Source organism: Stegodyphus dumicola, chromosome 1 (assembly GCF_044657685.1).
Source record: "Stegodyphus dumicola isolate Sdum_Otavi_A_Nest chromosome 1, ASM4465768v1".
Classification (NCBI taxonomy): domain Eukaryota; kingdom Metazoa; phylum Arthropoda; class Arachnida; order Araneae; family Eresidae; genus Stegodyphus; species Stegodyphus dumicola.
In genome coordinates this window covers 134,515,209-134,539,534 of record NC_140768.1, presented here as the reverse complement: position 1 = coordinate 134,539,534, position 24,326 = coordinate 134,515,209, and the positions used below count along the sequence as shown (strand labels likewise).

At 36.5% G+C, this 24,326-nt stretch overlaps 1 protein-coding gene across 5 annotated transcripts in view; it reads left to right on the top strand.

Annotated features, from left to right (window-relative positions):
* Window positions 1-14,969: 14,969 nt before the first annotated feature.
* LOC118202130 (spectrin beta chain-like) overlaps window positions 14,970-24,326 on the top strand; it is a 291,298-nt gene continuing 281,941 nt past the window's right edge. For 3 of the 5 annotated variants that reach the window (XM_085820903.1, XM_085820914.1, XM_085820900.1), the window contains exon 1: window positions 14,971-15,125. The gene's annotated coding sequence lies outside the window, so the exon portion shown is untranslated. Of the gene's footprint in view, window positions 15,126-24,326 lie in introns of all 5 variants that reach the window. The other 2 variants (XR_015042215.1, XM_085820925.1) reach the window with 1 other exon arrangement.

Sequence of the window (24,326 nt, the reverse complement as noted above, 5' to 3'; positions counted from 1 at the left end):
CACAAAAAAAATATCTTATGTAACCATTTGTATACTAAAATTCTGTTGAACGTTACAAAGCTCTCTTCTTACAGCAACTTTTCCTGGACTTCATCAATCAATCTTATTCTTTCCTTCCAGCATCTGGAAGGAATAAGTATCAGTATCTTTCTAAATACATTATAATTTACACTTTCTTGACACAATAAATTTTTGTTTTTAAACGATTCGTTTTTCTTAGTTATTGCTTACTTCACATTCATTCAATTTTTCAAGCATTAATTTAACTTTACTCTGACTCTCCACAGTGTGTGGTGTCAAACGGGAATATTCGTGTTTTAGTCTTACAACACTTCCCCTAACCACCATGATTTGTTAGAATTCAACGACCAAATAGACACACCTTACTCGACATTCTACCACTCAATGAGCTACTTTAATAGTCTTAACAATTCAAATGTAGGTGGAGAACCCTACAAAACACATTCATTCTAACTTCCCCCTCATTCATCTTTAAACATGCAGGCTTTCGCTCTAAAGCATGACTTTACAGTTTAATACTTAAATTTTGACTTCATTGCTTTTAAGCATTCACTTTTAGCATCTACAATTTTATGCTTCTAGACTAAATTCTACTTTTACATAACCTTCAAGTATTTACATACATTTACAAATTTTTAATACATATGCTTTTTACAATTTACCATAAAATGAATAAGAGAAAATAAATTTTTACTTTACTCATTCTTCGCCAAGCTGGCGGCACTGAAAGTAAAATTCTTATTAATACAAGAATACGAAGTTATTTTTATCTTCGGCCAAATTTTGGCTTTAACATAACAGAATTAGTCTTTCGACCAACAGATAATGCTTGTTTTTAGCTTTTACACTTAAAGAAAATAATACTTTTGCCTTAGCTAAATAAAGTAAAACAAAACTAAGTCTCAACCGAGACATATTGACTTTCGTCAATACATAGAACTTTGTACTTATGCATAACATGTCGTAACAAAAGAGAAAAAAAAATTATAGAAGGTTTTAACTTATCTTTGAGTTTTCGATGCTTGAAACTCCGTCATTCGTTTTTGGCAAAATTGATCCCAAGTTAGAGGTTTCATGGATGTCAATCTTCTCCTTATTGATCTCCGAGTGTCGTCCACGTTGCTTTTTCTTTTGCGTCCTCTACATGCTGGCCTCTTGGCGGAGTAATCGTCTGGTTGTTGGCCTTTCCGTTTCTCCCTGGGACGGCTGGTCTTGACGTCCTCCGGTCTGGAGTCCTTCTTGAATTTCTTCTGTTCCTCGTATTTTTGTGCCTCCTGTTGTCGTTTCAGTTTCCGGAACGGCGGCCTTGCTGGCACCTGACTCTGTGGGCGTGTGCGCGTTCTCCTTGATGTGTAATTTCTCCTGCTATCCTTTATAGGTGGTGTTTTTCTCTTTACCACGGTTTCTTTACCCGTGCATCTGTATTTTTGTTTTTCTTAAACGCCGGAGTTTGAATTATTTTTTCTTTTTGATACCGACGTCCGGGTTGTAGAAGTGCTAGGTCTCTCTTCAGTTCTCTGTTTCTTGGGTGGTGGAATACTTGTTGTAGTCTCTGGATCTTCTACTTCGTTTAGACTTGAGTCCTGCAAGAAACTTTTAAGGATTTCAAAATCATTTGGATTATAGTATTTTTTCACCTGGTCGGGACTTGCTTTACAGATTTCCCCTCTCTCGTTCTTAAGATATAAGACTACTCCTTTGATTTCCTGAATTACATAGGGGCCTTCAAACTTTGGAGCTAGCTTTGCCATAAAATTGTCTGTGGCACTTGATAAAGAAAATTTCCGCTTCAATACCTTATCCGCAACTTTAAAATCTGCTTCACGGCGTTTTCTATCATAATAAAGTTTCTGCCTTTTTCTTGCCGTATCCGAGGTTTTAAGCGCCTGATCAATCAACTTTTGCACATCTTGTTGTTTAAACTCCTGCTCTCTTTGTTGCACAAAGAATAATTTATCTAAAGGCATAATTAACTTTCTGCCTAAAAATAATTCTGCTGGAGTTTTTCCCGTAGTATCATGATGTGCCGTTCTTAAAGCATAAGCTAATTCATTTATGTAGCCATCCCAGCGCTTGTGATGTGTGCTTACGTAACTGCGAATTATTTTTACTATGTTTTTATTAACTCTTTCTGCTATGTTAGCCTGTGGTCTATACGGAACCATTTTGATATGGCGTATGCCAAGTCCATTGCATATGTTTTCAAATATTTGACTAATGAATTGTTTTCCGTTATCGCTAATGACTTTTATCGGTGCACCGTATTTTAAAATGTATCTGTGTAAGAATGCATCTGCGACTGTTTTGGCTGACGCGCGTTTAAGAGGAACAATTTCTATCCATTTTGAAAAATGATCTACTATTACTAAAAGAAAACGATTTTTATTTAACTCGCTCTGGGGGAAGGGACCAAGGAGATCTATGCCTAAAATTTCATTCGGGAATGTAGCGCGAATGCTATTTAAGTACCCGGCCGGGCTGTAATTAATATCATTTATTAACTGACATTGATTGCAGGACCTGACATACGCCGTTACTATTTTGTATAATTGCGGGAAATATACCGCCTCGCGTACCCTTTTTAAAGTCTTTCTGACCCCTAGGTGGCCCGCTGTTTTTTTTTCGTGCAACTCCTTCAAAATGCTTAATCGAAGCGAGGCTGGGATGACTGGCTTATACTCAAGATTTTCGTTTGTTGTTTTCGTATAAAATAATAAATTATCTATTATTTCATAGTTTTTTGCTCTATTTCTTATCGCATCGATATCTGTATGCTCAAAGCTTTCGGGGTCTTTCAAATAAGCATAGATATTTCCAAATTCAGGATCAGCTTTCAGTTCAGTAATAACCGTATCTCTAGAATCTAAAATTTTTGAAGTCAACACAGCGCATTTAAGTTCATTTCCTTCATCGTCCAGTTTTATACGAGAAAGTGCGTCAGCTACATTGTTTTCCTTACCCGGTTTATATTTTATTGTGATATTATATTCTTGGAGTTTTAAAGCCCATCTTATTAACCTGGGCGTTAGGTTTTTTCCCGAGTAAAGTCTACCAACAGCCGCATGATCCGAAAAGACTGTTACTGGCGATTTGCCGAAATAAACTCGAAATTTGTGTACAGCCATTAATACGGCTAATGTTTCTCTTTCTGTAGCTGTATAATTCCTTTGTGTCTGATTCAACGTTTTACTAAAAAATGCCAGCGGATGGTTATTTTGCATAAGAACCGCACCCACCGCATAGTCTGACGCATCTGCTGCAATTTCCAGGTTTTTGTCCCCCTCAGGGAATTTTAAAACAGGGGCATTAATAAGCGCTTCTTTTAATCTTTCAAAAGCTGTGTTAGCTTCCGCTGTCCACGTAAATTTACTCTTTTTTCTTTTGATTACTAAGAGTGGTTCAACAATATTAGCGAAATCTGTTATGAAAGATCGATAGTAAGAACATAATCCAAGGAAAGACGAAAGTTTCTTGGCGGTGTTGGGCGGTGGGAAATTCTTAATAGCTTTTATTTTTGAATCTTGCGTTTCTATACCCTTTTGCGAAACTTTATAACCGAGATATTTAAGTTTTTTAGTTGCGAACTTGCATTTTGAGGCGTTAATTGTAAGACCGGCCTCTTTTAATAATTTAAAAACTTGTTCTAGATCATTAATGTGTTGTTCCAACGTACTACTCGTTATAATTATATCATCTAGATAAACTAAAGTTGATTTTTCTAGGACAGGCTTTAGAACAATGTCCATAGCTCTCTGGAATGTAGACGGGGCCCCACACAACCCAAAGGGCATGCGTAAAAATGCATAAGTGCCCGATTTTGTTATAAACGCGGTTTTATGTATATCTTCGGGTCTCATAGCTATTTGATAGTAGCCACACGTTAAGTCCAAAGTAGACACATATCTTGTGGATTTGATCTGTCTAATGATCTCGTCTATAACCGGCAAAGGGTAAACTGGAAATTTGGTAATACTATTTAGTTTTCTGTAATCAATAGCAAACCTCCAAGCCCTTTTATCCGAAGGAGGAAACTCGTTCTTTTTCCTACATAGTACGACTGGACTCGCGTACTCACTATTTATGGGCGTTATTATTTTATTCTTTAACATCTCCTGAATATGTTCTTCGATGATTAGGTCTTTTTGTTTATCATAACGATACGGTTTAGTCCTACAAGGTTTTTCGGCATTTAATTGAATCTTGTGAATTATTATTTGGCAGTTTCCTGGTTTTTCTGAAAACAAATGAGAAAAATTACTCACCACTTGCTGTATTGCTTTACTTTCATGGTCATTCAGATGGCTAAGGTCCACTTCAGGTGTCTCCACAGGTTCCACCACCCTCTGGTCCATCTCCAACACCACGGAACTATCTTGAAAATTTAATTTGGCCCTCGCGGCCCTTAAAAAGTCCATACCTAAAATAAGAGAGTGTTGCAGGTCTTTCACCACAAAAATTAATACTTTGAGATTTTCCTCTTTTACCTGCAAGTTTAATGATAATTTCCCGATGCAGTGACATGTTTTTCCTTGCGCCGCTATAATTTCCGTATTTCTGGTTTTAAATAATCGTATCCTATGAAAACTCTTTTTGAAGAAATTTTCACTCATAAAATTTCCTTCTGCTCCTGTATCGATGAGGGCTTCTACTGGTACATCGCCAACCAGGACTTGTATAATTAGTAGCTGTGAGTTTTTTACGATGACCGTGTTTAAATGTCTATTTGAGGGTTTTTTTAAAACTTCCGGGGTCTGGACCCTCCCTTTCACAGGCCCCTCTACTCGTTTAAAGCTTTCCTTTCAATCTGTGTCTTCTGGGTACGCGGATGTTTATTTTCAAATTTTCTTTTTGGGCCTTGACCTTCGAGTTTCGATGCGTTAGCTTGATAGTTCTTTCCCCCATAAGAGCGATTTCCATTTCTGGTTTCTTCCTTCCTTCGGGTACTTTGAGAATATGTTTCCCCTCTCGCTTTTTCCGCTATTCTGAGATTTTGAAACTTCACCGCCAATTCGAAAAGTTCCTGCAATGTGCTTGGGTTTCTAATTTCAAAGTAGTCTTGGACAGCGGGTAACAATCTTGGTAATATTATTTCAATAATCTCCGCATCGGGTTTCTTTCCATACAGCATATCCGTTAGCTTGATTTTTCGTAGAATAAAGTCCGTCAATTGTGCTGTATCCCGTTGATAGAAACTATATAGCTCGGCTTCCAGCCGTGCGCGATCTTTCACTATGGGGAAGGCCTTTACTAACGATTTTTTGAAATTTTCAAATGTATATGTCTGGCTTGCAAATTCCCCTAATAAAAATTTGCCTATATTTTTCCACCATAGCGCGGCCTGTCCTCTTAGTGCTGATGTGGCGATGGCAACTTTTTGTCTTTCAGGCACAGGGTAGAGCTGAAAGTGGTTTTCTAGACCTTCGAGAAATACCGCCACCGAATTTTTTCCGTCGAAATGGACGTTTGGCTTGATTGATGCTCTCAAAGTCTGGACCAGGTATCCAAATCCTTCTAACTGAGTTGTCATTTCTTGGTGTTGTCCAGCGGCTTCCATCCAATTTTCGGCCATTTCAGTTCGATAATTGTTCGGGCGCCAATATAACGTTGCGCGCCTCCAACTTGCACGCAACCAAGAGGTGACTGTGAAAACTTGTATAAAAGATAGAGCCTTGTGAAGGGTTTAAGTCCCTTTTTATTCAACGTAATAAATTATAATTGCGTGCTCTTGACGCTCACAGACTGTGCCAACTTGGCAGTCAAATAAAAATAATAACCTGAAAAGAAAGTAAGGACAAGATTCTAACTACGAGGCTCTCTAAAATAACTAACTCACCGCGTTTTACAATACCGCTGCTAATTCAGCAGACTTGAAGCTCACTGGAACGATTACCACTACTTCCCGCCAAGCACATAGGCCGCAACGCGGGGTTCTTCAATTCTCGCTAACTACCTCCGCGCTCGCTAAGTAAGAATATCACACACCGAACTTGTTTCCTTCTATTTAAATCATAATACTTCCGCTGATAATTTGAATCCTTGCGCGTTCTACTAAAATTTACATATTCAGGCATTGGCAGTTCCAGGGGAAAGTAAGGCTTGACAGGAAAGATAGTTTAAACTTAAAATAAATGTTAGTTAAAATAAATATAAACCCTACAAATCTCTTTGCTAGTATTTTTCAGAAAAGAATTTTTTGCCTGTTGTTTTAAGGATGTAAGTTTGCAGAATATTAAGTAAGTTTAAAATATTCAAGATATTTGTTACGTCTAGATGAAATTGTTGATTTTGGTAAGATTAATTACTCATTTTATATTCGTATTTCAATTTTCATTTCACAATTGTTTTGATTTTTTCATACTTTGTCAAAAATCAAAAGGTGGGAGAAATGTTACAACTCGAACGCGAAATGAGCGAAAGTTTCTGTTCAGCCAGTGGCAACGGGGAGTCGAAAAAGGAACTTGGAAGAGAGAGGTCGCTCACTCGGTTTTCTCTCGCTAGAATTTAATACGAAGGGGGGATAATCCTCATCTTTTGATTTGAAATTAATGTCGAATTTTGTATATATTGTAATATAAAAGATGTGTGTAAATAAAAGTCATTAAGACTTAATTGAAGTAGTGATTTGAATCGAATATAGAAATCGAAAGCTCTCCCAAATAGAACTATGGATTTTAGAAATGACAATATGTTTATTTTCTGAAGATGCATTTTGTTGAATGAAAGCATGTTTATTTTTAAGTTGAATAGAAATAGATATTTAGTATTATCCGCTTAAAATATATAAGTTTTATGTTTTTTAATAAAAGTAATTTTAACATAAAACAAATTTATGTGTAAGATTCCAATAAAGGATTGAGGAAATAAGATTAAGTTAAAAGGATTACTTTAAAATTTAAGATAAAATATTTGAGTGGGGTTTAAAGTAAAAATGAATGTTGATATGATAAAGAAAAAACGTGCAACGGCACGCAGTGCTTTCACTAAAACGGTTAAGGTTCTAAAGAACGAAATTAGTAAAAATGCTCAAGCAGATAAAGCTGTATTAAAAGATAAAAATTGTGAAGTTACAAACGATAACTGCTGAGTTAAAATCTTATGATTCAGAGGTACTAGATTTATTAATTAAGGGCAGTGCCACTGAAGGTGATTTAGAAGCCGAAGTTATAAGCTGTGAGGAGTATTCTGATGTCTGTAGTAACTCTAAAGTTAAACGGTATAAATTACCTAAATTCATTATAAAACCTTTTGATTCTCAGTTAATTAATTATTTGCCATTTTGAGCACAGTTTAAGAAGATACATGAAGATAAAGAATTAGATGATTGTGTTAAGTTCCAATATTTGCTACAAGCTGTGGAACCTGGAACTCGTGTGCTAGGCATTTATTAGAAAGTTACCCAATAACTTCAGAAAATTATTCAAAAGCTTTGAGAGCTTTTCAAGATCGTTATGGGGATAAAAAAATTCTTATCGAAGTGTATGTCAGGGAATTTTTGAAATTAATTACAGCAAATATTCAAACTACGGGTAAAGACAGATTATCATTGTGTGACTTATTCACAAAGGTAGAATAACATTTAAGGTCTTTAGAATCCATGGGGCTTGATATAGAAAGTAAATCCTATATCTATATATATAACCTGGCTATACCCCATGATAGAATCCTGCTTACCTGATGATATTTTAAGAGCATGGCAGAGATGCAATATAAGGGGAAAGGAAGATTCTGATAGTGAAGTGAGTTTTCCGAAGTCGAGTTTAATGTTGTTAATGAACTTTTTGAAGAGGGAGGTAGCGGGTGAAGAAAGATTACAGTTAGCCAGGTCAGGCTTCGAAAGTATTATCCCAAAAGAGAAAGTAAAAGAGAAAATGCTGAAAAGGGATAGCAAGTACCCTACTACAGCTGGTTTATTCGCTGCTAAAGAAATGTCGTGTTTGTTCGGTGGTAAATCGCATGAAAGTAAAGACTGCGTAGTCGCCAGATCGTTCTCTCTGGAAGAAAAATAAAGAAAGTCAGGGAAAAGAACTGTTGTCTGAAATGTTTACGCTTTGGCCACCGTGCCAAAATGTGTAAAGTTTTTGTACGCTGTCATGTCTGCTCAAAACCTCATACAGTGCTTTTCTGTTCTGAGACAGGTAAAACGAAAGAAATTAGTGATAAAAGTAAACCCCTAGCGAATATCTAGAACACACTTACAAATCAGCAGTGTTCAAAAGAAGTAGCTCTCATGACACTAGAAATACTAATTAAGGGTAATAAGAAAATTAAGAAGGTTAGGGCACTATTGGACAGTGGGTCCCAAAGGAGTTGTATTTTAAAGAGTACCGCGAAAGAACTTGGTCTTAAGCCTCTAGCTACAGCAACTATTACCCACACGGTATTTGGAGGTGCAGAAATAGAAGCTAAACCTCATAGTAAATATAAAATTAAGTGCACCGGGCAATGGTCACAAATCAGTTATCACAACCGAATTCCTTGACCAAGAAAAGATATGTGGGAACATTCCACGCATTCCAAAGGAGTCTGTTCTAGAAGAGCTTAAGAAACATAGATTATGGATGTCAGATATTGGTACTGGGTGTCCTGAAATAGAAATTTTGATTGGCAGTGATGTTTATGGCCAACTCTTAACAGGATGTATCAAGCAGTTGAACAGCGGTCTAACGTCAATTCAGACAAAACTTGGATGGACAATTTGCGTTGAGTTAGAGAATCCGTCCCAAGGTTACGTGAATAGTGGTACAGCTAACGTTGATGACTAATTTATCTCTGAGAGAACTGAGCATTCCAGATTTATGGCGGCTAGAGACAATAGGAATTAATGATCCCGCTGAAACATTATCTAAGAAGGAAAAAGAGGAGCTAGCCCATGATTTGTTCCTCAAAGAACTTACGAGAAGTAAAGACAGGGCAATATCGTGTTGGTCTTCCATAGACTTGTATTAACCCAAACATTCCTTCAAATAGAAATGAAGCAGAAAGAAGGTTGTTTAGCACTACAAGAAGACTGAAGAAGTTAAGTAAATTTGAAGATTATGACCTAGTCCTTAAAGAATGGCAAAAAGAGAATGTCATACAGGAAGTCTCAAGAAAGGAACTAGAAGTAGGAGGCCATTACTTGTGTCACCATCCAGTTATTAAGCCAGAGAGTGCTACTACGTCTATCAGACCAGTTTTTGACGCCTCGTACAAAGTTGGAAGAGCACCATCCCTAAATGACTGTCTCTTCAAAGGACCAAACTTGATAGAAGAAATTCCCGCTATATTATTGAGATTCCGAGAAAAGGCTATTGCTGTTGTGTCCGACATTAGCAGAGCCTTCCTCCAAACTGAAGTTAAGGAAGAAGATCGCCGATTTTTGCGATTTTTATGGTGGGAGAAGAAAAATAAAATTAAAGTCTATCAACATAACAGAGTATTATTTGGAGCTACTTGTAGCCCCTTTTTACTCAGCGCGATTATAGGATACCATTTGAACAAGTATCCAAAACAACTCAAAACAGTTACTGACAAACTCTTGAAGTCCTTCTATATTGACAACTGCGTAACCTCCGTAGACAATGCATCCGAATTAGAAGAATTTATCTCAAAGTCAACTGAAATTATGGCTGAAGCTAAGAGGGATTTGAGATTATGGCAGTTAGGTCCGGTAGAAGAAATAGAAAAGTTGTCAACTGAGAACAGAAGTTTGTTTAAAGAAGATCTTACAACTCCAGTTTCGGTTTTGGGATTAAATGGGATAGAAAGGAGGATTGTTTAATGATCTGCAATAAATTTGATGCTGAAACAGAAAATCCCACTAAACGGAAGATCTTGTCTATAACACAAGTATCTACGATCCCATCGGTTTTCTCATCCCAGCATTGTTGCCAGCCAAGGTAATGATTCAGGAGGCCTGGTCAGCTAAGTCAGAATGGGATTTCCCGCTTCCAGAGAAGATCCAAAAGGACTTTCAGAAATGGTATAGTGAATTGAAACAATTATCTAACTTGAAGGTAAACAGACGCATAGGTTACGGAAATAAAGAAAAATGGTCTATACATGTTTTTTTTTTTTTTTTTTTTTTTTTTTTTTGCGACACGAGTCAGAATGCATATGCAACGGTAATTTTCCTGCGCTGTGAAGATAATAATAGGATTTCGGTACAGCTTCTATGAACAAAATCTCGACTTGCGCCAAAAAAGACTTTGACAATCCCGCGTCTAGAACTTCTTGCTTGTGTTTTGAGAGCCAGATTAGCAAACTATATTCGTGAGGCTCTGGATGTCCCTACAATACCAGTTTATTACTGGATGGACTCTTCAACGGTTATAGCATGGATACGAAGAAAAAACCAATGGGTACTTTTGTGGGTAACAGAATCAGAGAAATATGCAAACTCACAGAATCATACCAATGATATCTTGTCCCAGGTAATCTAAATCCGGCGGACCTGCCATCTCGTGGTTGTAGTCTAAGACATCTTATCGAGACGAGATGGTGGGAGGGATCAAAATGGTTAAAAGACGAAGAAAATAATTGGCCCAAATCGGAACAGGTTCCTAATGAAGATTTAGTTGTGTCAGAAAGAAAGAAAACTGCTATATCCTTATTTACCTGTGCAAAAGTAGATAAATTCATGAATTATGAGAGAAATTCGAAATTTCGCAGATTTGTAGATATTATTTGTTGGATGAAAAGATTCGTATCTAAATATAGAAATAGAAATTATTTTTTCCCATCTGAGCTCTCGATCGAAGAAAAGAAAGAGGCATAGAAGTTCCTTTGGTCAAGAATTCAGTTAGAAAATTTTGGTGATGTCTCAGGTACTGTCAAAGGTCTTGTTGTTGTGAAAGATCAAAATAACGTACTTCGAGTGAAAACCAAGTTGTTAGAAGGTGATGACGAATTTTCATTCAAATATCCAATTTTGTTGCTATCAAAATATCACGTAGTAAATTGTCTAATACGAGATTGTCATTTAAAGAACTGCCATGCTGGTCTCCAGACTGTTGGTACCATCCTGCGAGAAAATTATTGGATTATTTCCGCTAAATGGCTCATTCGCAGTGTAAAAAATCTTCTTCTAAGAACACTTGGTAGATCATCACTCAATTTTGAAGACCTTTCAACGATATTATGTGAAGTTGAAGCTGTAATGAATAATCGAGCTCTTACATATATTTCAGAAGAATTTCATAAATTTATTCCTTTGACTCCATCATCTTTTATTCAAGACATCCAAGAAATTGGGACACCTGATCTAGAGAAAATTAATTTCCAGAAACTTCAAAAAAGATACCGGAAAGGCCAAAATATAAAAGATCAATTGAGAAATAGATTTCGAAAAGGATATTTGGCAAATCTCATTCAAAAAGCAAGAGAAAAGGCTCAAGTGATCCAGACGGGTGATGTAATACTAATTGAACTAGACAACCAAAAGAGACTTAACTGGCCAATAGGCAAAGTCACAAAATTGTTTCCAAGTAGAGATGGTTGTACACGTGTGGCAGAGATAAAAACCTCTTCAGGAACTTTTGTACGACCGATTCGTAAACTTTGCCATTTGGAGATATCTAAGAACGATGACCCAGTAATCCAGCTGATGAACTGTATGAACACTTTTCACAACACAATTTTAGAACTTTAACTTTTTTTTTTTTTTTTTTTCTTTTTGCTTGAAATTTTCATAGATATTGGTTTTATTTCATTCTATTAATTTTTGAGTAACGATGTAAATTTAATTTTAATGTTTAATTTTTGGCTTCCACCATAAATTAAAGGTGGGAGTATGTTAAATGTTCATCTAAAGTGTCTTTTCCTCGCTAGAGGGCGCTAGATGTTCCATTAGTGAGAGAAATTATTATTATTATTATTATTATTATTATTATTATTATTATTAATTTTTTTTGTAAACAGTAGATAGTTCGGTTTCGAATCCGTGTGATGGACGGATAAATTGTTTCGTACAGCCATAAGAGAAAAAGAGAGGCTGTACAAGAAAATATATTTAAATCTTAATTTTTTCCTTTTAAATGTTTTATGTAAATAAAATGTGATGTCAAGAAGTTCAATTGTGGTTTTTCTGTAAAAAAGATTGCCAGCTGAAACATCACGTCAGATTCAACAATACATCAGAACAGGTAAATGAATTTTGTTCTTGTTTTTTAAATCAGTTAAGTATAAATAGAACCTGCATACGTCAGTGGATTCTGACAACTTCGATCAACAGTAGTTGATTAATTACGTAATAAAAATAGTTTGCTGACAAAAGTTAATCAGTTTATGTTTTATTTATTTAAATCTATGATTATTCTTTTGTAATGTATTTTCCATAATGATTTATCTCTAATATTTAGAACATTGTGAATTAATTAAATTTTATCAAACCAAGGACGGTATTAGGAAATGGGTAAGGAGTAATTTTAAAATGTAGGTACAACTTCCGGCAAAAAGTATATTTTCAATATATTAAAGGCAACATTCTTTTAAGATTCCCTCTTAAATATGGCATTTTAAATCTTCTCACATATTTTATATAATAAGTTATTACCTTATGCATCTACAGTTATTGTTAGCTACCAGTGTGGATTTCAAGCTGTAAAATCTACTATTCATCAAATTCATTCTGTTAGACAAATTTTGGAAAAAACGAACATAATATTGATACCTTATATCTTTTTATAAATTTTAAAGCTGCTTATGATAGCATATACCGTGAAAAGCTGTTTGAAGCTATGCTGGAATTCAGATTTCCTAGAAAGTTGATTGATGTATCTAGAATGACTTTAAAGAGAGTAAATTGCAAAATTGAGTTAAAACATGAAAAAATAAAAATGCAAGAAGTTTGACTCTCGTACTACAAAAAATGACCGAGATATTTAATTTCAAAATTTTGCAATTTTTGATGTCATTTGCAATTTGCCTGGAGGAGTCGTTTAATTAAGTTAGAAGAATTGGAGGAAATAAGTGTAAATGAAGTGAAAAAGTGTGTATAATCTAATAGGCAGTAAAAGGAAGTGATGTGGTATCCACATGACATTTTTGGTTTTCAATGCAAAAGTGCCGAGTTTTTGTTGTGGAATACATATAACATAAAAGAATGGTTGACAGAGCCTACTCCAAAGAGAAGTTGGAATTCTATTTTTCACCCCAATTTTGAGGAAGAGCACCCCGGGGATCTCCCACCCCTCTCCCCTTCCACCAACCACACTAGAGGACTTTCGGCTCGCCGCATATTTAGAATGCCGTATGGACACTATACATTTACAAACATCCATGTTTTCTCCGGGATTCGAACCCGGGCCCTTTGGTACCGCAGTAAGCTCCTCTTAACTACTATACCGTCTAGGCGACAGGAGTGTCCTGTATCCATAGGAAATACGAGGAGTTCGAAGACTTATCACCGAACGCTCTACGAAAGATGATATTCGAATAAGATATATAATTATGGTCAAGTTTAGTTGATAAATTTTGTACTGTAGGCTATTAACAATATTGAATAAGATATAATGTACCTATGCTATGTTATGGACTGTACTGCTAAATAAAAAAATGTGAAATATATTGTAAGGTACAATATATCTGTTTCATACATATGAAAGTAAAAATTTTTGGCATTTTAGCGAAATCCTCCAAAGACGAATGAAGTAAAGAAATGCAGATTCTCCAATATATATAATTATAGTGTTACAAAAAAGGGTAGAAAACACAAATCATTGTTTATCCAATAAAACAGTTTCAAAGTGAACAGTGGAAATGAAGAAAGATGAGTCAAATCTGTTTGACCACTGATAACGGCGATCCCCTGACATTTTTAAGCTACTAAAGAGGATGTGAGCAACAAACCCGGGGCTTAACCTGCTGGCTTAAAATCATATAAAGGCTCCTCAGACACTTTGCATTCCCAAAATTTGGTTATATCAATTCAAAACAAACATGATGGCGGTCCTTTATTGTATTGTTCCTGTTACTGCTTGTCTCCATGACCAGAGAATATAATCACCGTTAGCAATCAACATGAATACTTATGGGCAGGACGAGAAAGTATAAATCTGTGGTTGGTCGAGGCCTGGAGCACCCAATGCGAATTCTTCTATTCCATTCCAGTTTTGATCAAGAATTTCACGACTGTCTAAATCAGAGGAACCTTGTGCCATTCTTCCCTCGCTATCAGCCTCTCAAAGGGATTTTGTTTGAAAAGTATTTAAATGGCCCCATACCGCAATGACGCTATATGTTTACTCTTAATTATGCCGTCTTCCGGATGCAGACTTCGGTCCAACTATATGCGAGCCACTTTCTCGAATCACTATATCAAAGTCGACGTAGCTCATGTGCATTACTAATGTGGAAAGAAACTTTAGCGAGTTTGTTCGGGCTGCTACATGTCATTATATTGTGATTAGTTGTCATCTACTTTTAGGAAATATAATGGTTTGATTTATTTAATTAAGGCAGGCTAGGGCTATTTGCCTAAAGGGAGAGAGAGATACACTCGTATAGGATTCTATAGCGGAAAACTGGCTCGCATTTGGGGGAAAATCACGAAAACGCCCATACAGTCTGGAATCGGATTTGAGTCGAATTAAGCTTAGGAAACATCATAACTATTTTTTGAGAAGGAGGATGTTGCTGTAAAACGGGAGTAATTGAAATCGCAGATACCAAATCAGTAGATCAGAGGCACGAATGTATTGACGTTTATCAATCGAGAGACAAGTCGATCGAATTTTTACATTATGCGGAACATATGCCTGGAATTTTACGTTATGTATTGAGCTTTGCTTAACTTACTTTATCTCTTGAAAGTTTTTGAGTGATTAACCTTTTGAGAAAGTGAAGCAGGGACCAAGATGGATGTTATGCGTTGCCTTGACATCTCAAGGATGCTCGACGAATCATGGTTTGGCGTCACAAGCGGGGTAATGTTCGTCGCCTCACCAAAAATATCGCAGTCTTGATTCTAAATTTGGGACTCTCTCCCCGCCCTTCTCTAAGGTGTCTTTTCATCCTGCGGGTGCAATTCTTTCGTAGAGTGCACTTCTTGCTCATTCTGTGAATGTGCCCCGCTGGATTCGTGATTGCCACTTTTGGATATACCAATAAAACGAACACCTAACAAGGTAGGTCCGTTTTACTTCGTTGCTTAACTTTCCAATGCATACAGGTAATTGGTTAACTTAATTTAATTCGGTTAACTTACCTTTAGTCGGAAAGTTTTGGTGCTTTAGAAAGGAATGTTTTGGAAACCGGCGTCCGTTGATGACATAATTTAGTTTTGACCTAGTGAGTGCACAGAATTTTGTTATGAGATTAGATTATTAATATTTCAATAAATATCTTCCTTTTCTTCAATAGCTAATATCAATTAAAAATTGCATTAAAATGACGTAAATGCATTACAATGATTATTTATATCCGTCGAGATCGTAGTTAGGTTTTAGTCAGCTTTCAACGGAACTTTAGGAATTTAGATAAGATTTATGGAATTTATCTGTTATGGATAATGTTTTCATTTTTTCAAACAAAAGTTCAAAATTCTTTTTTTTTTTTTTTTTTTTTTTTGTCTCTTTATTTGCATAAAATTATTTCAGTTCGTTACTTATATAATTGTCCGCTATAATATTTAAAGTTAAAAAATAACTTTATTGAAATCGATAGTTTTTTTGTAGTTTGTTTTTCTGATTAGGAAATGCTTATTCTGATTGTAATGCTGAAAAAGATTTCTGAATTCATCTGCGATGTAGTAAAACTATATGGTAAACTGCGATGCGGGTTTTAAGTAAATTGCAGAAATCGACGAAAGCCATTTTACAAAGTACAAAAGCGAAGCTGATCGAATACTGATTAAATGAAGGATCAGCCTGTTAGGACTGCGCAGGAAGATTGGCCCAACATTGAAAACATTTTGTTATTCTAATATATATCTAGAGACTATAAAAAATGAAAGTTATTTAGTTGCACTCGAGGGTTATTTCCTTTTGAAAGGATATTTTCGTTATACTAGCTAGTATTACACACGTAGAAAACGATCAAAATATTCATATTAAGAAACCGTTTTGATCTTATCAACGGCCGAGGGATAAAGTTGCTGAGTACTGATAGTTCGACCTAGGTTAGATTCCAAGCGAAGAATTGGGCTGCAGGGTTGGTTTTCCTCTTATGTAACGTAGATACGAGCCAATTTCTATTAGAAAATCCTCGACTATCTACCTAAGGCATCCCTCTACTTAGAAAGAACTGCTCAGAATTTTTTCATGGACTAAAAATAAATATTGATTTGTTTTTTTAATAACATAATTTGGTGTAATTAGTTTTCTCATATTGCATATAACTATTTAACTGCACCATTAAAAGTAATGATGTATTTTAAACAAGCAATAAGGAAAAGACCGCAAAGAGGATTTATTTCAAATAGTTGCAAACGTAAGTTATTATTTTGTTTATATTTTATTTTATCTTTGAATAATGCGTGCAGAATTTCATTTTTGACGCATTTGTAACTGTGCGAGTTAGGTTTTGGCAACAGTAAAATATTGCTAAGTCTGTTCTATTTTTTTTTATTTTAAGATTATATGCTGTGTTTTTGAGATATAAAAAAACATCTTTTGGGGATATTTAAAGATGGACATATTGAGTTTCGATGTGCTTATGTATAATAAATGTGTTTTATCAAACAGCTTGGAGTTTTAATAAATCGTTATTGATTTTGAGTATTTTTGAGAGGCAATCATTTGTCAACCTCTGTGTAAAGCAGACTAGCCGACTTTCAGTGTCGAAATGTTTTCAAACATTATCTGTTTCGAAAAATTAGAAATATTGTATTGATCGGCGAGATTGCGGGACCTAAACTGTAGAATGGAAATGTCCTACTCATATGTATATTATGCTCATAGTAAGAACTTGCAGATTTCAAGTCGAATGTGAAATACTTAAACAAAGTTACAGGGTTATTGAATTCTATTCGAGCACGTGAGGTCTATCTGCGTAAGGGGAGAGGTGCCTTCTTGGAGGAATTTCTAATTTTGGTATTCACTTTACGCAGGGGGAAAACCGCGAAAAGCAAATATGCAGCCATCCCGTTCTTATGGGTCTTGAACCCAGATCAAGCTATAATATAGCTTATAGCAGCATTCAGCACTCTTTAAGCATTCTACTGCTATTAAAGCCTGAAATACGTAAAAGGCATAATTTATTATTATATTATTTGTTGAAGGTAGGTATAATTGTCGCACAGCTGTTTAAGTAGAAAAAGGAAACACTTATCTCGCATCGCTGTTCCTTATCGCTATGGAAAGCACATGCATTTGTGTATAGGCATAAAGGAGTAAAATGAGTGTAGTCTATTTTTTTTGCCTGGTTGAAAAGTTTTGATCAAGAGTAAATAATATGGCAATAGCTTTTAAAAGACAACTTTCTTCAAATTCTGTATTATTTGTTATATTGTTGCATATCTTGTAAAAAACGGATTGTTTATAGATAGCTTTTATTTTAACCTTTTATTTTGAGTTGTTAGTTAGAAAGCAGACTGCACGATAAGTCGTCTAACAGCCTCTATGGTTACTTCGAATGATTGGTAAAAGTAAAGAAATTGAATAGCCGAATAACCATATGTATTGAATTAGAAAGAAATTATATTTAATACCAATAGAAACAATTAACAGTAACTGAGTCTTTATGGCCATAATTTCAGCCATCTTTAACCACTCTAACAATTTTACAAATGACTTTCTTTTCAGTCTCTCACTTCAATATATTAGGTACTTTATCTAACAGGTTTCCAGTCAGTTGTTTGAGTACTATTGTTGAGCAATCATGTCGAACATGTAGTCCGCTGGCCGCATGCGAGCTTTGACACTTTTTTGCGGTCTTTGGCTCACCCCGAGAAAGTAATAAAAATATATGATAATATATTTATTAATAAAAGGTGGGATTCTACCGAATATCGAGACATGTATGCAATCTTGGGTAATAAAACGGCTTTTGATGTAGTCTCGGTACAAAAGCGTTTTTTCAACCGACGTTAAGAAAGGTGCCAGCCCATTTATAGACGAAATTAATATAAATTTAGTGGGACTCAACTCTTAAACAAAGATGCAATAAAATGATTGTCCCCGAATTTTAGAAATACTTCCCTGCGCGATTCCTGGAAAGCTGCAAAATTCCATCGTTAGAGATTGCCATGTTCGGTAGTTCGTATCAATGCGAACAGCTCTTCTCATTAAGGAAAAGGAGATTCAGATTGACATCCATTTGTCTGACATCTGTTTTAAAAATCGCTGGTGCAAACAGTGTGTGTTCAGAGATCTCAAGGCTTCTGGGAGAGATAAAATGTTAGGTTTCGGGAAAAAACAAAAGAATCCTTGTAAATAACTACCAGGATTTATTTATAGTCCTCTCTTTTTTTACAGTATTAGCTAAAATTTTATATACAGTAGACTCCCGATTATCCGCACAATTTTTTTTTTATTTTGATTTTTAGCGTAAAGCAAAGAAAATAAAAATGTTCACAAAACTGAGCGAAACGTTAAATTTGCTAACATCGTGCTTATTTATAGCAAAAATATCCCATGCCTTCTCGGCCTTCTTGGAACCTTTCCCGCGGCCTTCTCGGAACCTTCCCCTCTGATGAGTAAGTGATTTCTTACTCACCCTTGCAGTGCCCGCTCCACCGTTCTCTCTCTTAATCTTACTGACACTTCCACTTCCTCCCACTCGCCATTGTTAGTTTAAGCCTGATAGTGTTTGCGAACCGGTCGGAGTTAATTTCTTATCTTTTATTGTGTTCAGTGCTTGTGCTTTTTGGTTTTGTGTTTTTCGTTACCGATTTAAAATGTCAGGAAAACGAAAGATGGTTGTGTTGACGATTGCGCTAAAACTAGAATTAATTTCCAAAGTAGCAAACGGCGCTACAAGGCAGCAGATGGAATTGGATTACGGAATCGCGGAAACAACAGTGCGTGACATTCTAAAGCAAAAAGACAAACTGGTGAACTTTCCATCAATGTCGGACAGTGCTTCCGCAATGAAAACCCGAAAAACTATGAACGGTTCTACCTTTGATGAGCTAGACACGGCATTGACAGAGTGGTTAGCTCAAGTTCGAAAAGAGGGTACTCCTGTGAATGGTCCTATCATTGCAACGAAGGCCAAAAACCTTTTTTGAGTTGTTAAGCCTGAAAGGAAATTTTGATGCGTCTTCTGGCTGGTTGACTCGTTTTAAGCAGCGACATGGAATTCGAGAAATTAGACTTCATGGGGAGAAACTTAGTGGTGACCAACAAGCAGCTGACGATTTCCACCATGAATTTGAAGAATTTGTTTTAAAAGAAGAGCTATCTTTTGAACAAATTTACAATGCCGAGGAATCGGGACTTTTGTGGAAATGTCTTCCCCCTCGCACTTTATCATTTGAAAGTGGAAGTAAAGCGGCGGGTCATAAAAGCAGCAAGGATAGGATCACTATCATGCCTTGCAGTAACGCTACCGGCGGACATAAACTTAGACTTATTGGTCATTGGAAAGTAAAAAAAACCGAGATCTTTCAAAGGCACAAGGATAGAAAATTTGCCCGTTGATTACTTTAACCAAAAAAAAAAAAAAAAAAAAAAAAAAAAAAAAAAAAAAAAAAAGAGAATGAATGAACCGAAACATTTTTCAAGAATGATTCGAAAAAATCTTTGTTCTTGAAGTGCGTAAACATCTTAAATCGAAAAACCTGCCTGAAGAAGCTGTGCTATTGATCGATAACGCACTTTCTCGCTCAGCAACAAGCGTGCTAAAGTCTTCAGATGGACAAACTTTTGCAAAGTTTCTCCCCCCAAATGTTACTGCACTAATCCAACCCATGGACCAAGGAGTCATTGCAACAATGAAGAGAACATACTGAACCAAGCTGCTAATGACCAAAATTGAAGAAGGTTGTTATCTGAAAGAGTTTTGGAAACACTACACGGTCTTGGACAGCATCTACAATATTGCATCTGCATGGGACTCAGTGAAACCCGTCAACGCTCATAAAATCATGGAGAAAACTCATGCCTAATATTGAAGTCAACAACAACCTAATCCCTTTGAGTTGTAAAGAAGAGAATGAAGATGTAGACACGCCCACGGCAACTCTTGCCGATATGGTGAAAACAGTTCCGGGTGATGAGAACGTCGATGCTGAAAACATTCACGAGTGGTTGGAGTGTGACGTCAACAAACCTGGCTTCGAACGCTTGACAGATGACGAAATTTTGAAGAAAGCAAGGGGAGAGACCGAGAATGAAGGAGAGCGAAGTGAAAGCGAAGAAGAGCCTATTGTGCAGATGCGGAAGACTCACGAAGCGGCTTTGCAACAAGTCGACGGACTGCTGAGCTATTTGGAAGAACAACACGACGCTGAGTTGGCCGAGAAACTTATGCTACGAAAAATGCAATCTCGGATCAAGGGAAAATGCTTCCAAAGCAAGAAGCAAAAACAAATGACTGATTTCTTAAAGGTGTAGTTTTACAGTTATGCTTTTGTAACTGTTTTTTGTAATCTGTTTTCATTAACAAAATGCATTTTAGGTCAGTTTTGAGTGATATGCTAAAATATTAAGCGTTATTAAACATTTTCTGCTGTTTATTTTACGTTTTATTGTACATAAAACGATTTTTCAAAGTTGGAATGACTGTTTTATCTTTTGCTATACCCGTTTTTAGCTTTTTTCGGATTATTCGCGATTTTTGTTATCCGCGGCGGCAGCGCCACCCAATTCCACGAATAATCGGAAGTGTACTGTATTTACTGATTTCTTAAATACATCATTAAGTATGAAAATGTGTTGCGGTGGCACTATTGTACACAGATGACTATTTGGCTAACTTGAGATAATGAGTATGGCATGTTTGTTGTAGATGGTGTGCAAGCTGGTTTTAATAAATCCATCATATCTTTTAAAAGATGGATACTTATTATTTATACAGAATGAATACTACAACTGTAAAAAAACATTTCTCCTGCCACATCAAAAAGCTTCCTTGTGCTTTGAAGTTGCGTTAATGACAGTGTGTTTCACACTGGCCTCTCCCCTTTTGTTTTCCCCTTTCTGTTTTTGTTTCTTGGCAGCTGGATTATTTTGTAAATAACTATGCACTTCAGTCATTTTACTGTTTAAAAAGTTAGGTCTACTTGCTGCTTATTCGTATGACTGGTGTCGCGATTGAACTTTTTCTGGTGCTGTTTCATTCTGTAGATTGGTAATGAATTTTCTTCTCCTTCAGCGCGTGCTTTCGTGGTGCTATTGGAATCTCATCTGGCTAGCAACTGGGAAGCAATTTGGAATCCTGGCGAGGGTATTATTAATTTTCTCTCTTTCATGCTCCAAAATAAACGAAATGACTTTACATGTGGAGGACGAATGTAGAGGACGAAATTTTTTCTCTGCCTAGATTTGGCGACTACCCCTCTTCCCAGTAGCATTTTAAATGTAGGAGAATATAAGGATTTTCTTACCATTATCGCGTGTGTCCGGGTAATTAGAAGCATGTGTGGCTAACAATCAGGAAGTTCGCTGTTCGGATCCTGGTGGGGATACTGCTAATTTTTCCTTATTTTTTACTCCCAAATAAACTTAATGATCCTGCAGATTTAGCACCAGCAACTTTCTTGCACTTGTGAAATTAATTGCGTTCAATACTACTGCAAATATGCTGCTTGACACCCCTTCTACTATTGTTTGCAATACAATCTGGAATTGAAGTCGGTTTATTTAGGTACGGTGGAGCTTTGGTTTACGAAACCCTTGGACTACAAACAAATCAGTTAAAGAAAACAAATTTCCCAAAGAAAAATGTTTTGGATGACGAACAGTACAAAGAAGTAAGCTGGCAATAAATGATACTCCAAAATGCAGTTAATGCAGTGATGGAAACGTCTTCAGAAGAAGAAAACAGAAGGGATGATATTCCTAGAGTTATATGTTCTTCGAAATTTGTGCAGAATAAGGGAAGATGCTGCGCGGACCACACAGAGATGAGAAAATCATGTGTGCGATCCCCTTAAGTCACTGTTCCCAAGCTTTTATGATCTGCCAGACGACATGGTCTGACATCGCACATGCAATAATTTGTTCCAGTTGACAGTGCAAGAGACATAACTTCACGACCAGTGTCAAGAGATTGTAGCGTTCTGTACTGTGTCTGTCGTCAAAGCCTCTCGATTTCAGGAGGGCTGGCGAACCAATGATCTTGTTTTTTCTCTGACATCGTTCCAGATATAACCAATCAGAGGATGTAAAATACTACTGAAAATTGAAGAAGGAGTGGCTAATTCGGTCTGTAATTTTTTTTCAACCTAACAAGACGCAGAATGCTCTTGAACGTTCGACTAGAGAAACCCTCGTTAGCATGTTCCTCATGTCACGAGGACTATACTTCATTACCATAATTCTATGCTATTCATGAATTATATATATGTGTAAAGAGCTTCTCGTAATTGTAATAAATATATTTTTGAGTTCAGAAATGCAGTGTGTATTACGCAACCTCACAAATGTACTAATCATTATTTGGAGTCAGAAACGCTACCTCCCGCCAGTCACCACAATGCAATGGTTCATTGAATATTATCATTCTGATAAAGCAAGTAGGAAGCCGTAGCATAAATATTTTCAGTCACAATCCCATATCTTGTTTTAGAAACATTTTGAAACAAAAGCAGAAACAAATCACAATGGATAAATTTTTAATGGGACAAAGAATCAGCGATTTTCAAGCAGAGCGAGCAGTGTTAAAAAAAGGGAAGGAAAACCCTCAGAAAGGGAAAAGTTAACTGAAATTTTTGCAGAATACGAAAGATTTTCCCTTAAAAAAATAGCATTTTGCATTTTTCGGTTTTCCCCTTTTTCCACTTACGCCATCAACCTTTCCTTATAGTGATGTGCTAAAATTTAATTCAAATTTTCCTATTTTCTGTATATTTAGTATTGTGTTAAATATTTTACACACATTAATATTGCGTATATGTTAAATTCAATGAGTTTCTCTGGTTTTCCATAACAAACTCACATAAAAAGTACTCCTAAGCAATCATTTGGAATCTAGGAACGGAGCAATTTATTTTGAGTTAATTTCTACAGGACAGATTATTTCGGTTTGCGAATATTTCAGATGACGAACTGTCTTAATGAACAAATTCAGTTCGTTAATCATAGAAGTTTCACTGCTACTGAATTAGCCGGTTGGTATTAAAATACGGCGGTAAGCGGTTTAATCTGCCTAGCTGTGTGTGTGAGAGAGAGTTTCACCAAAATGGCGTTCTCTTAGGTTTTTTTAATTAACTATTCTTTATTGTAAGTAGTTGAATCAGATGGGCTATACCTGTGTGTTACGAGAGGCGTGTAAACTGTTAAGTTAAAATTTTAATAAAAAAGTTTGTTTTAAATCTTCTGAGTTCGGAGTTATTTTCACTGACTTGGAAGATAAGTTATCAGACTGCCTACGCGGAGCCAGAATTTAACTTACACACTCTTAGAGCCAGAATTTAACTTACACACTCTTAGAGAAATACACTCTTAAAGGGAAAAAAAAAACGATGCACCAAGAAGGAGTTATCCGAATGGGACGAAAATCGGTAGAAGTAATGTACATGTACAGAAAAACAAATGATTACAGTTTGAGAAAAATTGGATGATTTATTGAAGTGATAGGGCTTCACAAAGTGAAAACGTCAGTAACGCGTTTGTCCACCTCTGGCTCTTATGCAAGCAGTTATTCGGCTTGGTATCGACTGATAGAGGTTGCAGATGTTCTCCTGAGGGATATCGTGCCAAATTCTGTCCAACTGGCGCGTTAGATCGTCAACATCCCGTACTGGTTGGATTGCCTTGCCCACAATGCTCCAAACGTGCTCAATAGGAAAGAGAACCGGCGACCTTGCTGGACAAGGTAATGTTCGGCAAGCACTAAGGCAAGCAGCAGGAACATGTGCAGTGTGGGGGCGGGGCGGGCATTATCTTGCTGAAATGTAAGCCCAGGGTGCCGTGACATGAAGGGCAACACAACGGGCGTTAGAACTTCTTCGACGTACCGCTGTGCTGTAAGGTTGCGACGGATGACAACCAAAGAGGTCCTACTATGAAATGAAATGGCACCCCAGACCATTACTCCTGGTTGTCGGCCTCTCTGCCGGAAGATAGTCAGGTTGGTATCACACCGCTCTCCTGGTCATCTCCAGACTCGCCTTCGCTGGTCATCGGGACTCAGTTCAAAGCGGGACTCATCACTGAAGACTATTATACTCCAGTCAGTGACATTCCAGTGCGAATGAGCTCGACACCACTGCAAACGGGCTT